Source organism: Phaseolus vulgaris, chromosome 7, assembly GCF_051622355.1.
Source record: "Phaseolus vulgaris cultivar YP4 chromosome 7, ASM5162235v1, whole genome shotgun sequence".
Taxonomy (NCBI): Eukaryota; Viridiplantae; Streptophyta; class Magnoliopsida; order Fabales; family Fabaceae; genus Phaseolus; species Phaseolus vulgaris.
In genome coordinates, this window is record NC_143504.1 from 49,178,898 (window position 1) to 49,197,420 (window position 18,523).

Sequence of the window (18,523 nt, forward strand, 5' to 3'; positions counted from 1 at the left end):
AAATTATTTTATAATGTAATAATTGCATTCAAATATTGATAATTAATTTACATAAATATTTATCAAAAAAATATTTTTTTATTAAGTTAAAAATGATGCACACACATGCACGTATAGTCATGTGTTTTCCATAATATTTATAATAATATATAAAGAGAATATACTTATTTTAAAAAAAATATGTATTTAAAAATATATATTACAATTTATAATAGTATTTATATATTTATCATATATCAATTGAATAACTGTTATAAATTTATAGCATAATAATATTATATTAAAAATATTTAAAAAATATGGATATACTTTAAAATATGGATATACAAGTAATATCGCTTGTGTTTGGCTAGTATTATAGATAATAATGTTAATATTAATAATAAAAGTTTGATTTCCTCTAAAAAAAAAATATTAAGTTTAATAAAAGTAATGATATTAAAAATGTTAACAATAATAAATAGTAATGTTTTTTAGTTACCAATAAATCTTGATTGTTGATAAAATAAATTATTTGTGTAGTGATAAGATATGAGTTAGTGAATCTTCAATTGATATATTTTGTGAAAGGAGATGTATATTTGACTTGTATGCTTGATTTTTTTTTTCTACAAATAAAAAAAAACTATGAATGAAGCTCACATCAAATTTCGTCGAGATTTCATCTTTACAAAAAATATGCTTACTCCAATATCTTTTGCTCAATCATTCACAAATTATCCATTAACATGTTTATGTGTTGCTACCCATACTTTTCCTCTATTAACTTTGCAACTAAGTTGTTGCTCCTATAAAATTTAACAAAAGCATATGAACCATGATATATGATATAACAAAAAGGATTGAAGAATAAAGTTATCATATCATATTTTATTTCTTCCGTGCAATGTTTTTGGATCTATTAGTGTGAAGAATTGTTTGTTTCTCTTTATTATCCTATTTTTTTGGCAATTTTGTAAGTATAAATATAGTAAAAATATTAAATATAAGTAAAACAACACTTAAAAGAATAAAAATGTTAGTTTTTATTATCTTTGTTCTGAAATTTAAACGGTAGTCAACAAATAAGTTTATTGGTCTTCATTCATTTCTTTTAGACACATTACAATAATTTCATCTCTATTACGTTTTCCATCGTCTCTTTGTTTTCATGGTGGTTGCTTATACTCATTCTATTTTGTGTTAAGTGATTTGAAGAATATTTTACATGATCATCATATTCAACTTCAAACTTAACCTTAAAAAATCATTACACAATTAAATTTAATGACAATTGCAATATAATATGAATTAAAACATTAAAAAAATACATAAACCAATTAGTTGAATGATTTTCTCAAGTATTTTTTTTTAAAAAAAGAGGTGTAACATATTTTTTTTAAGTATTTATTATTTGTAATCTTTGATAATCTTTCCTAAAACTTTGATAGGTGCTAAACAAATGCATTAACATTTATTGCAACACGGCCTAAAAACCTATTCATCCATGCTCCACTAATAAAACAACGAATTTATCCTAGTTAGGAGCTTGAAATAATTGTTAGTGGCAGTACAAAATGGAGTGGAGAAGGGAGTTGTTTGAATGGGAGGTGGATGAGGTGAACAATCTAATGCACCTTATTGATGACAATGCAATAGTAAAAGGAGCTGGAGACTATTGGCTTCCGAAGCTCGATGAAAAAAGTGAATACATGGTCAGCTCAGCGTATAAGACACTAAAGACCAAGGAAGAAGGGGAATTGAGGTCTTTATATGAGTTTTTCTGTAGTATTAAAGCACTACCCTCTAAGATGACGACTGCTTGACGTTCTGGCAGACAGACTCTCAACAAAGGATAATCTGGAAAAGAGAGGGATAGATCTTGATAATAACACCTGCGCTATGTGTGGGGAAGAAGAGGAGACATGCAACCATGTCTTCTTTAAGTGTAAAGTTGCATGGAGGGTTTGGTGTATGTGCAACGCCTGGATAGGGTGAGTACGGCGTTTCATGGGGATGCTAGAGTCAATTTTGAGTCATTTAAGTTAGGATGGGCAACACCAAAGATAAACAGAATGTGAGGTTGTATGTGAATAGCAGTGGTAAGGGAAATATGAGAAAAAAGGAATCAAGTTAACTTTAAGAATGACAGAGTATATTGTGTCGAGATTTTCACGTTGGCACAACTCAAGGCGTGAACATGAATATCTAATCAAGAATATTCAGTTGCTATTACATACCCTCAATGGTGTATGGACCCTAAGGAATGCTTGAGATCTCTGAGTAAGTAGAGGAGAAAGGGAATGTGAAATAGATGACAAAAAGACTGTGTGGGGTTATGAGATATTGTTTCAGGTAGGCTGCAATTTTTTGGGTAATGTTTATTTATAATGGTTGTTTGCTTAACAGGACCAAGAGTGGTATTTAGTGAAGGAACCAATTAAGTATATGGTCTAATAAACTCTTTGGGTTGGTATTTTGTGTTAAGTGATTTGAAGAATATTTTACATGATCATCATATTCAACCTCAAACTTAACCTTCAAAAATCATTACATAATTAAATTTAATAACAATTGCAATATAATATGAATTAAAACATTCAAAAAAATGCATAAACCAATTAGTTGAATGATTTTCTTTAAGTATTTTTTTAAAAAAAAAGAGGTGTAACATGATTTTTTTAACTATTTATTATTTGTAATCTTTGGTAATCTTTCCTTCAACTTTGATAGGTGCTAAAAAATGCATTAACATTTATTGCAACACGACCTAAAAACCTATTCATCCATGCTCCACTAATAAAACAACGAATTTATCCTAGTTAGGATCTTGAAATAATTGTTAGTGGCAGTGCAAAATGGAGTGGAGAAGGGAGTTGTTTGAATGTGAAGTGGATGAGGTGAACAATTTAATGCACCTTATTGATGACAAAGCAATAGTAAAAGGAGCTGGAGACTATTGGCTTCCGAAGCTCGATGAAAAACTTGAATACATGGTCAGCTCAGCGTATAAGACACTAAAGACGAAGGAAGAAGGGGAATTGAGGTCTTTATATGAGTTTTTCTGAAGTATTAAAGCACTGCCCCCTAAGATGACAACTGCTTTACGTTCTGGCAGACAGACTCCCAACAAGGGATAATCTGGAAAAGAGAGGGATAGATCTTGATAATAACAATTGCGTTATGTGTTGGGAAGAAGGGGAGACATTCAACCATGTCTTCTTTAAGTGTAAAGTTGCATGGAGGGTTTGGTGTATGTGCAACGCGTGGATAGGGTGAGTACAACGTTTCATTGGGATGCTATAGTCAATTTTGAGTCATTTAAGTTTGGATGGGCAACACCAAAGATAAACAGGATGTGAGGTTGTATGTGAATAGCGGTGGTAGGGGAAATATGAGAAAAAATGAATCAAGTTATCTTTAAGAATGACAAAGTATATTGTGTCGAGATTTCCACGTTGGCACAACTCAAAGTATATTAAGTCTAATTAAGTCTAATAATGATTTTGTCCGGTAATATCCCCTCAAGTTGGAGCATGTAAGTCTTGAATGCCCAACTTGACCAAGATGGCTCCAAACTTTTTAGCACCGAGAGCTTTGGTGAAAAGGTCAGCTAGTTGTGTATGTGTGGGCACATAGGATGGAAGAAGGCGCTTGTGAATGATTTCATCTCGAACAAAGTGGCAGTCAACTTCAATGTGTTTGGTGCGTTCGTGGAAGACCGGGTTTTTAGCAATGTGAAGTGCTGCTTGACTATCACAATAAAGACGAATTGGGTCAGGATGAGGAACATGTAGAGAAGCGAGAATGTCTTTAATCCACTTTAATTCTCGGGTGGTCTTAGCCATTGATCGATATACAGCCTCAGCAGAGGAGGCAGAAACCGTTTGTTGTTTCTGGGTTTTCCAAGAGATTGGGGAAGTGCCGAGTTGAATAAACCATCCGGTGAGAGATTTCCGTGTCAGTGGACAACTTGCCCAATCAGAATCACACCACCCAAAGAGTTGTAAGTTGTTCTCTCGAGGTAGGAGTATTCCTTGTCCAGGATGCCCCTTTAAATATCGAACAACACGAAGAGCAGCTTGCCAATGCTCGGAGCGTGGATTTTGCATAAATTGAGATAAAGCTTGGACACTGTAGGCAAGGTCAGGTCGAGTGAAACACATATAAATTAACCTCCCAACAAGTCTACGATAAGTAGCCGGGTCAGAAAGAAAAGAACCAGTAGCGGAGCTCAATTTGTGATTTTCTTCACATGGTGTAGTAGCGGGCTTCGCACCCAACAATCCGACTTCAGTAATGATATCTAAGGCATATTTCCTCTGACAAAGGAAGATTCCGTTGGGGGAGCGAGCAACTTCAACCTCCAGGAAGTACTTGAGGCGGCCTAAATCTTTCATATGAAAGCATTGATTTAAGTAGCCTTTAAAACATTGGATGGCAGTACCATTATTCCCTGCAATCACAAGATCATCAACGTAGACTAGCACAACCAATTGTATGTCATTATTATTGAGAGTAAACAGGGAATGATCCTTCGGGGATTGTTGGAAGCCGTAACGAGTGAGAGAAGAAGATAGTTTAGCAAACCAACACCTGGGGGCCTGTCGGAGGCCATATAGAGACTTTTGAAGCTTGCACACTGCCCCTGGTTGAGATTCTTGGAAGCCAGGAGGGAGTTTCATATAAACCTCATCATCAAGATCACCATGGAGAAACGCATTGTGAACGTCCATCTGATGAAGCTCTCAATCTTTTGCGGCTGCTACTGCTAGAGTTGTGCGAATGGTTACCGTCTTTACGACAGGAGAAAACGTCTCGTTGTAATCCAAACCCTCCACTTGATGATTGCCAAGAATTACCAATCGAGCCTTGAATCTTTCAATTGTTCCATCCGAGTTGTATTTGATTTTGTAGATCCATTTACACCCAAGTGCCTTCTTTCCAGGAGGGAGAGCGGTGAGTTTCCAGGTGTCATTGAGTTCGAGAGCATGAATCTCCTGTGCCATAGCATCACGCCACCGGGGTTCTCGGACCGCTTGAGAAAAGAACAGGGGTTCCTCCTCGGTGTGTAAAGAGGCAAGAAAACTTTGATGATGGTTAGAAAAGGAATCACAATTCACAAAATCATGTATAGGATACAAAACACCTGAGGATTCTGTTGAAGGAGGTGACGGAACAGAGGGGCTTGACGGTATCGTGGTGGCTGCGACAAAATCGCGTAACCGTACGGAAGGCAGCTTCGCGCGATGCCCTCACCCAAGGGGAACCGCGACCGTCAGCGGTGGTGAAGAAACCGACGGCGCCGTCTCCGTCGGACGCGGCGGTGGATCCGCGGGTAACGTCGAGGCTTCTATACACGGATCAGAGTCGTTGATAGTGTGGTCGAAGTCATCTGTGAGGGTAGCATCCTCCTTGGCTGGGATGGGAGATGCAATGGGTTGGTTGACGATGCATTCATCTAGGTTTGAGGAGGCAACTTCATGAAGAAAATGTGGGTCCGTTCCAGTTTCTAAAGAGTTGGCAATAATTGGGTTTTGCAATGGTGGTGCAGTGTCCATCTTTTTGGCTTCAAAATATGGAAATTTATTTTCGAAAAAATGTACATCACGAGAGACAAAGAAAGTTTCTATTTCCAAATCAAATAATTTCCATCCTTTTTGGCCATATGGATACCCGACAAACACACATTTTCGGCTACGACTATCAAATTTATCCCGCTGTCTATTTTGATTATGAGCATAACATAATGAACCAAATACTCGTAAGTGCGCGTAGCTGGGTACACATCCATGGATCACTTCATAAGGGGTTTTTCCTTTTAGAATGGAGGATGGTGTGAGATTGATTAAGTAGCCTGCAGTCAAAACGCATTCCCCCCAAAATTTAATGGGAAGATTGCCTTGAAACCGTAATGACCGAGCAACATTCAGAATATGCCGATGCTTGCGTTCGACGCGTCCATTTTGTTGCGGGGTCCCGACACAGGAAGTTTGGTGAAGGATACCTTGTTGAATGAAATAGTGTTTTAGACACATGAATTCGGTTCCATTGTCAGAGCGAACCATTTTAACACATTTGTTGTATTGCCTCTAAACGAGTGTGAAACAATTTTTCAAAGTCACTGATACCTCTGTTTTTTCTTTTAACAAATAGATCCAAACTGCCCGTGAACAATCATCCACAATTGTCAAAAAATATGAAGCACCACAGGATGAAGGAGTTTTATAAGGACCCCATAAGTCACAATGAATTAAATCAAAAATATTCAAAGCTTGATGCGCACTTAAGAAAAACTTATCTCTCGTTTGTTTCGATTTTTCACAAACTTCACAAACTGTATTCAACTCATCACGAGTACATTTTCCACTTATATCAGGAAGCATTTGCACAATCTAAAATGACGGATGTCCTAATCTTTGGTGCCAAAGTGCTAGTTGATTTTCCATCTTGACATGACATGCTTGAGTCTTCCGTACCCCACGATACCAATAAAGCCCATCTTTCCGTTCACCTGCTCCAATCAGCGTCCTCGAAGTGTGGTCCTGTATAATACACAATTTATCAGTGAATGTTACAACACAATTTTCTTCATCCGTCAATTGAGGTACTGAAAGTAAATTGCATTTTAATTTGGGAACATAAAGGACATTTTTCAATTCAAGTCCTTCTTCAAGAGTCACTGTTCCCTGTTCGCAAGCTAGAACACGTTCACCATCGGGTAACCCTACGGGGCACCTTTGTATAGTTTCCTTTTCACTCAAATTTTCCAGTGACCCGGTCATATGGTTTGATGCCCCACTGTCAATAATCCACAAATCCCAAATGCTCTTACCAGTCATTTTCTCTGATTCATTTGATTTTTGTTTGCTGATCATATCAACCAGTACCTTCCATTGTTCATTGGTCAGACCTGCCATCTCAAGTTTCTTGTCGTCATTGTTGGCTTGACTGTTGCTTCCACTAGCGTGTGCCACATTTGCACGTGTCGGGTTACCTTTGTTTCGCATCCCTTGGCGTCCCCTGCCGTTCCATTTGCCTTCACTTTTTGGTCTGTCACCCCACCATTCGGGATATCCGATCAATTGGAAGCATCCCTTCATGTCATGACCATTTTTACCGCAATGACTGCACGTCATTAATTTTTCTACCATATCTCCACGCCCTTTTTCTTTGTAATTGGCCTGCATCGCGAGACCCACGACCAACCCCCTTTCTTCCGTTGATTTGGCCATCATTCTCACTCTTTCTTCTTGTACCAACATAGCATATACGCGGTTCAGAGACGGCAATGGATCTGAGGCCAGAATGTTTGATCTTACTGTCCCGTAGCTTGCGTCATCCAACCCCATAAGGAGTTGATGAACCTTCTCCTCCTCCCTTCGTTTTTCCAACTGAGCACCAATCCCACACTTGCATCCACCACACGTACAAGATGGAATTTTGTCACTGTTAGCAAGCTCATCCCAAAGGACCTTCAATTTTCCAAAGTAAGTTGCCACCACCATTCCCTCCTGCTTGCATCTTGACAAGTCCGACCTTAGTTGTTGAATTCTAGGTCCATTCACGACCGAGAATCTTTCTTTAATGTCTTCCCACAAGTTATGTGCAGTCTCAGCATATGCTACTGTGGATCGTAAGCTTGGTTCAATGGTGTTTAGAATCCAAGATACAATCATGGACTGCACGGTCCACCAATCTTCAAGGTCGGGTGCCTCATCCTCTGGTTGGATATGTGTTCCATCAATGAAGCCCCATTTTCTCCGGGCACGAAGCGAGATCTTTACTGCTCTTGCCCATTCGTCGTAATTTTCTCCGCGCAATTGGACTTGAGTGATTATGTTTCTGGGATTGTCACTCGCGTTGAGATCATATGACGAGTAGGTCTTCTTAGCACCTCCTCCTTCGTGCTCTGCTTTGTTGGCATTATTCTTTTCTGGTGCATCTGCCATGGTTGTGCACCGTTGCCTTTGCTTTGTGTTTGTCGAGTATCAGAGTTTTGTGCTCTGATACCATGAAAGAATATTCTCTGTTTTATTCAATTTGTCTTTCATCTATAGCAATGATACATATATAACCATAGCATTAGAACCGTACAGAACCGTACAGATTCTTTTTCTCACATAACATCTGTAATTAAGACTAATTATAGTGATTATATTCCTATAATTAAGTCTAATTATAAACTCATTAATAGTGATTATATTCCTGTAATTAAGTCTAATTAAGTCTAATAATGATTTTGTCCGGTAATACAATTAAGTATATGGTCTAATAAACTGTTTGGGTTGATATTTTGTATTAAGTGATTTGAAGAATAATTGCTTATACTCATTCTATTTTTTCTTAAGTGATTTGAAGAATATTTTACATGATCATCATATTCAACTTCAAACTTAACCTTCAAAAATCATTACACAATTAAATTTAATGACAATTGCAATATAATATGAATTAAAACATTAAAAAAAATACATAAACCAATTAGTTGAATGATTTTCTTAAGTATTTCTTTTTTAAAAGGAGGTGTAACATGATTTTTTTAAATATTTATTATTTGTAATCTTTGATAATCTTTCCTTCAACTATGGTAGGTGCTAAAAAATACATTAACATTTATTGCAACACGGCCTAAAAACCTATTCATCCATGCTCCACTAATAAAACAACGAATTTATCCTAGTTAGGAGCTTGAAATAATTGTTAGTGGCAGTGGAAAATGGAGTGGAGAAGGAAATTGTTTGAATGGGAAGTGGATGAGGTGAACAATCTAATGCACCTTATTGATGACAAAGCAATAGTAAAAGGAGCTGGAGACTATTGGCTCTGGAAGCCCGATGAAAAACTTGAATACATGGTCAGCGTATAAGATACTAAAAACGGAGGTAGAAAGGGAATTGAGGTCTTTATATGAGTTTTTCTGGAGTATTAAAGCACTGCCCTCTAAGATGACGACTGCTTGGCGTTCTGGCAGACAGACTCCCAACAAGGGATAATCTGAAAAAGAGAGGGATAGATCTTGATAATAACACTTCTGTTATGTGTGGGGAAGAAGAGGAGTCAGGCAACCACAATAATTTCATCTCTATTAAGTTTTCCATCGTCTCTTTGTTTTCATGGTGGTTGCTTATACTCATTCTATTTTGTGTTAAGTGATTTGAAGAATATTTTACATGATCATCATATTCAACTTCAAACTTAACCTTCAAAAATCATTACAAAATTAAATTTAATGACAACTGTAATATAATATGAATTAAAACATTAAAAAAAATACATAAACCAATTAGTTGAATGATTTTTAAAGTATTTTTAAAAAAAAGAGGTGTAACATGATTTTTTTAAGTATTTATTATTTGTAATCTTTGATAATTTTTCCTTCAACTTTAATAGGTGCTAAAAAAAACATTAATATTTATTGCAACACGGTCTAAAAACTTATTCATCCATGCTCCACTAATAAAACAACGAATTTATCCTAGTTAGGAGCTTGAAATAATTGTTAGTGGCAGTGGAAAATGGAGTGGAAAAGGGAGTTGTTTGAATGGGAAGTGGATGAGGTGAACAATCTAATGCATCTTATTAATGAGAAAGCACTAGTAAAAGGAGTTGGAGACTATTGGCTCTGGAAGCCCGATGAAAAACTTGAATACACGGTCAGCTCTGCATATAAGACATTAAAGACGGAGAAAGAATGGGAATTGAGGTCTTTCTATGAGTTTTTCTGGAGTATTAAAGCACTGCCCTCTAAGACGAATATGCACACACATATTTATATAGAACACGTACATGCATTCATGCATCCGTTATTGGCCTGTGCATGCTGCATATTATGCGAGAATGCAGATTGATGTTTTAAACCCACATTGGAAATGAAAGCATTAATTGATTTAATGCAAGGAGATCACAGAAGAAGGGAACGACGAAAGGAAGATATGAAGAAGATGTGAGGAGACTTATAAATTACACATTGGATGAGTTGAAAATGTTGAAAAGTACTATAAGACACAAAGTGTCATAGATGACAATGACATTGTGTCTATAAGGAGGGTGGTTCGTTTTTGTGCGATTTTGTACATGGTTAGATCACCTCTATAGTGGTTCTTATTTATTTATTTTTTCTTCTTGATAAAAATCTAGTTCCCTTGAATAGTTAAAAAAACATTATTTTTTTAATACATTGAATGCAACCGAATAAGTCCATGTGATTGAAAAGGAAGCTTGAGGCAGAGAAGAATTGCTTCTTCACTCTTTCTTTGTTTTTTGTTAGTATCCTACTAGACTTTTATATTAATTGATACCAAGATGAGAATAAAAGCCGTTAGCTTTTTTTTTATTGATACCAAGAGAGTGTAGAAAGCACAAGGTATAAAGTAGAAAAAATAATAACAATGTGTTTTTTATTAGATAGTTATTATTTGATTAATACACATTTTCTATTTTTCTTCGAAAGTTAATTCAATAGGAAATTTTTTGAACTTTTTCTTAAAATAAAAAAAATATATTATGTAATTAAATTTGGTTCAAATTTTATTTCTTAGTTAATCGGTATATACAAAACTAAAGAAAATATTTTATAAAGTAATTTTAATATAAATATAAATTTATAATAGATTTCTTAAAAAAATATAAGATACTCAAGTTGTATGACGCATCATGCAAAATAAACAATTTAAATATAATAACAATCTCATTATTAATTTAAATTGTCAAAATAAATATAATTATAATTATAATTAATATTTATTGTAAAAATATTAGAAAATAAAAGTAGTAATATGTATGTTTTGAATGAGAAAAGATGTTGTTGAATGAGAAAATATTTGTTGAATGGTGTAGGAAATTTCAGTGACCCACAGTGAAGTGAGCCACTAAAAAAGTGTAAGAGTGGCAAAGAAAATGAGAAAAGTTGAATGAGTGTATACCTGTGTAAACGTGTAGGACCATGAAGGAAATTGAAGTGAACCAAGATTTGTTGAATGCGTTGAAATTTCAGTGAAGTGGTGGTGAGAAAACACAAAGTCCACTCAATAAATAATCTTGAAGTTTTCTTAAAATCAACAACAAAACTTCATATTATAATTCTTATCTTCTCTTCAGTTTATAATGGGACCTTCCATGCCGAAAGTATTATATAGAACACGTACACACACCATGCATCCGTTGTTGGCCTGTGCATGCTGCATATTATGCGAGAATGCGGATTGATGTTTAAACCCACATTGGAAATGAAAGCATTAAGTGATTTAATGCAGGGAGATCACAAAAGAAGGGAACGACCGAAGGAAGAAATGAAGAAGATGTGAGGAGACTTGTAAATTACACATTGGATGAGTTGAAAAGGTTGAAAAGTACTATAAGAAACAAAGTGTCTATAAGGAGGGTGGTTCGTTTTTGTGCGATTTTGTAATCACCTCTACAGTGGTTCTTATTTATTTATTTTTTCTTGTTGATAAAAATCTAGTTCCCTTGAATGGTTAAAAAAAATTATTTTTTTAATACATTAAATGCAACCGAACAAGTCTATGTGATTGAAAAGAAAGCACGAGGAAGAGAAGAATTGCTTCTTCACTCTTTCTTTGTTTTTGGTTACTAGACCTTTATACTAATTGGTTAGGGCTTTGTAGGTAAATATCCCACAAGGTCACAACTTTAATAAGGTTCAATATATTCATAACATAATTATAATATTATATAAAAAATAATTACTTAAAATAAAGCATAATAACTTAATTTTTTTTAATTATATAGTTAATATATTATTTGTTTATAATAATTTTATAAAATTCAATATAATGATATTGTTAAGTTAAAAAAATAAGACTTATAAAACATATATAAAAATAGTTCTATAATAGGAAGAATATTCACATTTAAATATTTTTTAATTATATATTTACACACAAAAAATTTAATTTGTACCTTACATTCATTATTTGTATTGTTTTGGGTTCATTATTATAGCACAAATTAAATCAAACAAATTGCATATTGTAATTGTTTTTTAAAGTAATAGTTTCACAACAATACTTTGATCAAATAATTCATATTTTGGCACAATTAGTACGTACGACTTGTAGAAATTTTATGAAGGTTTATTATTTTGAAAAGTTAGGTCAATATACTCTTAATATTGAATTACCTCATCCTTAAGTAAGTCAACATTTTTTCTTTTCAAGAATATAAAAATATAATTAATTATTTGTAATTTATTTGTTATTTTTTTTATTTAAAACTCAAAATATTTTTATTTTTATTTAAAACAAAATATTACAATTTAAATATAAAAATATAATCAAAATTTAAAAAAATAATAATTATAAAATAACATAATTAATCATATTATATATAATAAATAATAAATATAAATAAATAACAATAAATATATTTTTTAATAATAAAAAAATAAATTATATAATAATTATATTAATTATAAAAAAATAAAGATAAAGATAATAATGTTATTTAATATAAAAAATAATTTTTTATTAAATATTTATCATGACTCTAAGGAGAAGTTGAAAGGTATTGGATATATTAACACTGAAAACACACGCTCCTCGTTATAATAAATTAATATTTTATTATTATTATTTACTCGCACGAATATGCACACAAATATTTATATAGAACACGTACACACATCCATGCATCCGTTGTTGGCCTATGCATGCTGCATATTATGCGAGAATGCGGATTGATGTTTAAACACACATTGGAAATGAAAGCATTAAGTGATTTAATGCAGGGAGATCACAAAAGAAGGGAACGACGGAAGGAAGAAATGAAGAAGATGTGAGGAGACTTATAAATTACACATTGGATGAGTTGAAAAGGGTGAAAAGTACTATAAGAAACAAAGTGTCTATAAGGAGGGTGGTTCGTTTTTGTGCGATTTTATACCTGGTTAGATCACCTCTATAGTGGTTCTTATTTAAGTTTTGTTAGTATCCTACTAGACTTTTATACTAATTGGTTAGGGCTTTGTAGGTAAATATCTCACAAGGTCACAACTTTAATAAGGTTCAATATATTCATAACATAATTATAATATTATATAAATTAGTTATTAGAGAGTTAATAACTACTTAAAATAAAGCATAATAACTTAATTTTTTTTAATTATATAGTTAATATATTATTTGTTTATAATAATTTTATAAAATTCAATATAATGATATTTTTATGTTATAAAAATAAGACTTATAAAACATATATAAAAATTGCTCTATAATACGAAGAATATTCACATTTAAATTGCTCTATAATACCTATATCTTAATCTAATTATACGTACATTCATTACTTACAAATTAAATCAAACAAATTGCACATTGTAATTGTTTTTCAAAGTAATAGTTTCACAACAATACTTTAACCAAATAATTCATATTTTGGCACAATTAGTACGTACGACTGGTAGAAATTTTATGAAGGTTTATGATTTTGAAAAGTTAGGTCAATATACTCTTAATATTGAATTACCTCATCCTTAAGCAAATCAATATTTTTCCTTTTTAGGATATAAAAATATAATTAATTATTTGTAATTTATTTGTTATTTTTTTATTTAAAACTCAAAATATTTTTATTTTTATTTAAAATAGAATAATTATAATTTAAATATAAAAATATAATCAAAATTATAAAAAATAATAATTATAAAATAACATAATTAATCATATTATATATATAATAAATTATAAATACAAATAAATAACAATAAATATATTTTTTAATAATAAATAAATCAATTATATAATAATTATATTAATTATAAAAAAAATAAAGATAATAATGTTAACTGTTATTGTCACTCATAATAAAACACATAAAAAATGGTAACCAAATTATGGTGTTAAATTTTTCATTGTCACTCCTAATAATACAAAACACTCATGCATTAAAGTTCATATGGATCGGGATAATGGAATATGGTAGAATTAATTTTAAAAAAATAAAAATATTGAAAATATTAAAAAATAACAAGAGATATAAATTAAAAAAAAATAGAAAATCAATAAAAATATATATTTATTATTTAGTTTGAATTATGAAGGATTTTATAGACGCACCAAATTGGATAAAAGGCCTGGGCACATTCGGTCGGCCTAGAAGTTATGTGATTTCCCACTCTTTTCATTATGAACACTAATAGCCCAATAGTTACTATTTACAGCCATAGATTTTATATCCGTACTACCATCCCTAGAAACATGGGCTTGTCCGCCTAGTCTAACTGGCCCAAAAGTTATGCTATTTCCCACCTTTCTTTCAAACCAATAGCCCAATAGTTACTATTTACATACATAAATAATAGTTATGCTATTATATTATATACAATTATATTTTTAAATAATTATAAAGTTAGAAGTTAGGCAAGATGAGAATAAAAGCCGTTAGTTTTTTTTATTGATAACAAGAGAGAGTGTAGAAAGCACAAGGTATAAAGTAGAAAAAATAATAACAATGTGTTTTTTATTAGATAGTTATTATTTGGTTAATACACATTTTCTATTTTTCTTTGAAAATTAATTGAATAGGACATTTTTTGAACTTTTTCTTAAAATAAAAAATATATATTATGTAATTATATTTGGTTCAAATTTTATTTCTTAGTTAATTAGTGTATACAAAACTAAAGAAAATATTTTATAAAATAATTTTAATATAAATATAAATTTATAATAGATTTCTTAAAAAACTATAAGATACTCAAGTTGTATGATGCATCATGCAAAATAAACAATTTAAATATAATAACAATCTCATTATTAATTTAAATTGTCAAAATAAATATAATTATAATTATAATTAATATTTATTATAAAAATATTAGAAAATAAAAGTAGTAATATGTATGTTTTGAATGAGAAAAGATGTTGTTGAATGAGAAAATATTTGTTGAATGGTGTAGGAAATTTCAGTGACCCACAGTGAAGTGAGCCACCAAAAAACGTGTAAGAATGACAAAGAAAATGGGAAAAGTTGAATGCTTGTAGACCTGTGAAAACGTGTAGGACCATGAAGAAAATTGAAGTGAGCCAAGATTTGTTGAATGCGTTGAAATTTCAGTGAAGTGGTGGTGAGAAAACACAAAGCCCACTCTATAAATAATCTTGAAGTTTTCTTAAAATCAACAACAAAACTTCAGATTATAATTCTTATCTTCTCTTCAGTTTATAATGGGACCTTCCATGTTGAAAGTATTATATGCTCTTCTGCTTTTACTGCATGCCTCGGGATTTGTTCTCGGATTCAAAAGTTCAATGAGAAATGTTGATGGAAATTGTAGAGAGGAGGAGAGAAAAGCACTCATCAACTTCAAACAAGCCATGACATGCTGTCTACGGTGACCATCCAAATAATACAGATTGCTGCAATTGGAATGACGTTCAATGCAACCACCAAACTGGTTATGTACAAATCCAGATTCTGAGTCCTGCTTATTACACATGGACCAATTCTTGCAATGTTATTTAATATAAAAATAATTTTTTATTAAATATTTATCATGACTCTAAGAAGAAGTTGTAAGGTATTGGATATATTAACATTGAAAACACACACTTCTCGTTATAATAAATTAATATTTTATTATTATTATTTACTCGCACGAATATACACACATATTTATATAGAACACGTACACGCATCCATGCATCCGTTGTTGGCCTGTGCATGCGGCATATTATGCGAGAATGCGGATTGATGTTTAAACCCACATTGGAAATGAAAGCATTAAGTGATTTAATGCAGGGAGATCACAAAAGAAGGGAACGACGGAAGGAAGAAATGAAGAAGATATGAGGAGACTTATAAATTACACATTGGATGAGTTGAAAAGGTTGAAAAGTACTATAAGAAACCAAGTGTCATAGAAGTCAATGTTTTTCTTTTCAGGAATATAAAAATGTAATTAATTATCTGTAATTTACTTGTTATTTTTTTTATTTAAAACTCAAAATATTTTTATTTTTATTTAAAATAGAATAATTACAATTTAAATATAAAAATATAATCAAAATTATAAAAAATAATTATTATAAAATAACATAATTAATCATATTATATATATAATAAATTATAAATATAAATAAATAACAATAAATATATATTTTAATAATAAAGAAATAAATTATATAATAATTATATTAATTATAAAAAAATAAAGATAAAAATAATAATGTTATTTAATATAAAAATAATTTTTTATTAAATATTTATCATGGTTCTAAGGAGAAGTTGAAAGGTATTGGATATATTAACACGGAAAACACACACTTCTCGTTATAATAAATTAATATTTTATTATTATTATTTAGTCGCACGAATATGCACACAAATATTTATATAGAACAGACACATTCATGCATCCGTTGTTGGCCTGTGCATGCTGCATATTATGCGAGAATGCGGATTGATGTTTAAACCCACATTGGAAATGAAAGGATTAAGTGATTTAATGTAGGGATATCACAGAAGAATGGAACGACGACGGAAGGAAGAAATGAAGAAGATGTGAGGAGACTTATAAATTACACATTGGATGAGTTGAAAAGGTTGAAAAGTAGTATAAGAAACAAAGTGTCATAGATGACAATAACATATATTACAGTAAATGAAGATAAATATTTCTTGTCTGATGTGATGCTTTAATGTAGCGTACGTAATCGCACGTAATCGTAACGAAGAAAGAGAGGTTTTGATGAACCCTAATGGTAGAGAAAAATAAATATAACAGAAACTTTTATTCACTTGTATATTTGAGAGTAAAATACATGGTGTATATATAAGAAAAAGATTAAGACCTAGCTGAAACAGAAAAGGAAAGTTGGGTCAAAAAACAAGGCCCAATAATTTAAAATAGAAAATTAAATATATTAACACCCCCTCAAGCTGGGGAGTAGATATTTGTCAGGCCCAGCTTGGATTTGAGAGTAGAGAATTGTGCGGAAGCAAGGGGCTTGGTGAATATGTCAGCAACTTGCATTGCAGAAGTAATGGACCAGAGTTAAGTTTTTCACGAACTAGGTGGCAATCAATTTCGATATGCTTGGTTCGTTCATGAAAAACTTGATTGGAAGCTATTTGAAGGGCAGATTTGTTGTCACAGTACAGGGTTGCAGGCTGGGAGAGAGGAAGATGTAAATCCTGAAGGAGGTAAGACAACCATTGTAACTCACATGTGGTGGTGGCAAGGGCTCTATACTCGGCTTCAGAGGAGCTGCGGGAGATAGTGACTGCTTCTTTGATTTCCATGATATTAGGGAGTCTCCTAAGTAGATGGAATATCCAGTGACAAATTTACGTGTGGTAGGACATGTTGCCCAGTCAGAGTCACTAAAACCACAAAGATGAAGTGAACTAGTGTGAGAAAAATATAGTCCTTCACTAGGGATGCCCTTGAGGTAACGCGAAAGACGTGAGACAGCTTGCTGATGATGAGTTGTGGGTGCAGATATGAATTGGCTTAAATTGTGGACAGCGAAGGCGATGTTTGGTCGCGTGTTGGTTAAGTAAATTAGACGTCCAAGGAGTCTTCTGTATTGAGAAGTGGCATCAGCATCGAGAGGTGAGCCTTGGTCGGGAGAGAGACGGGAGGTGTGAGTCATAGGAGTGGCCACAGGTGCAGAGTCAAGCATGCCAGTTTCTTGAAGGAGATCAAGAGTATACTTGCGTTGACTTAAATGAAGACCAGTACTGTTGCGAGCAATTTCCAGTCCCAAAAAGTAAGTGAGATTACCTAAATTTTTTATCTTGAAGTGATGGTGAAGGGATGCAGTAATTGTATTGATTTCCTTCGTGTCATCACCAGTTAAGAGCAAGTCATCAACATAAACGAGAATAACAGTGAGTTTATCATTATTATATTTAAGAAAAAGAGAGTGATCAGCAACAGAAATAGAGTAATTATTTAATAAAAGAAAAGTAGAAAGTTTGGCATACCATTGGCGACCAACTTGACGAAGGCCATACAAAGACCGTTGAAGCTTGCAAACATGCTGGGGAGAAGGAAGAGAGAGGCCAGGTGGAGGGGTCATGTATATCTCTTCATGGAGATCACCATGAAGAAATGCATTATTGACATCAAGTTGTTTTAAAATCCAATTTTTGGTAGTGGCAATAGCAAGCAGAAGGCGGAGGGTAGTAAGTTTAGCAACAGGTGCAAAAGTGTCTAAGAAATCAAGTCCTTCAAGTTGGGTAAACCCTTTGGCAACAACTCTAGCTTTGTGGCGCTCAACAGTGCCATCAGAATGGTATTTGATTTTATATACCCATTTACAACCAATAGTTTTCTTTTCTGGAGGGAGAGGGGTAAGTTGCCAAGTATTGTTAGCAACAAGAGCTTGAAGCTCATCTTGCATGGCAGATTGCCAAGAAGCATGTTTGGAGGCTTCGTTATATGTCCGAGGTTCAGGATGAGAATTGATAGAGGAAATAACATTTCTAAAATTGGAAGATAAGGAATTGTAAGACAAGTAATTATGAATAGGATATCTACTACTTACAGTGTTGGTTGCAGTGTGGAAATCTGCAAGAT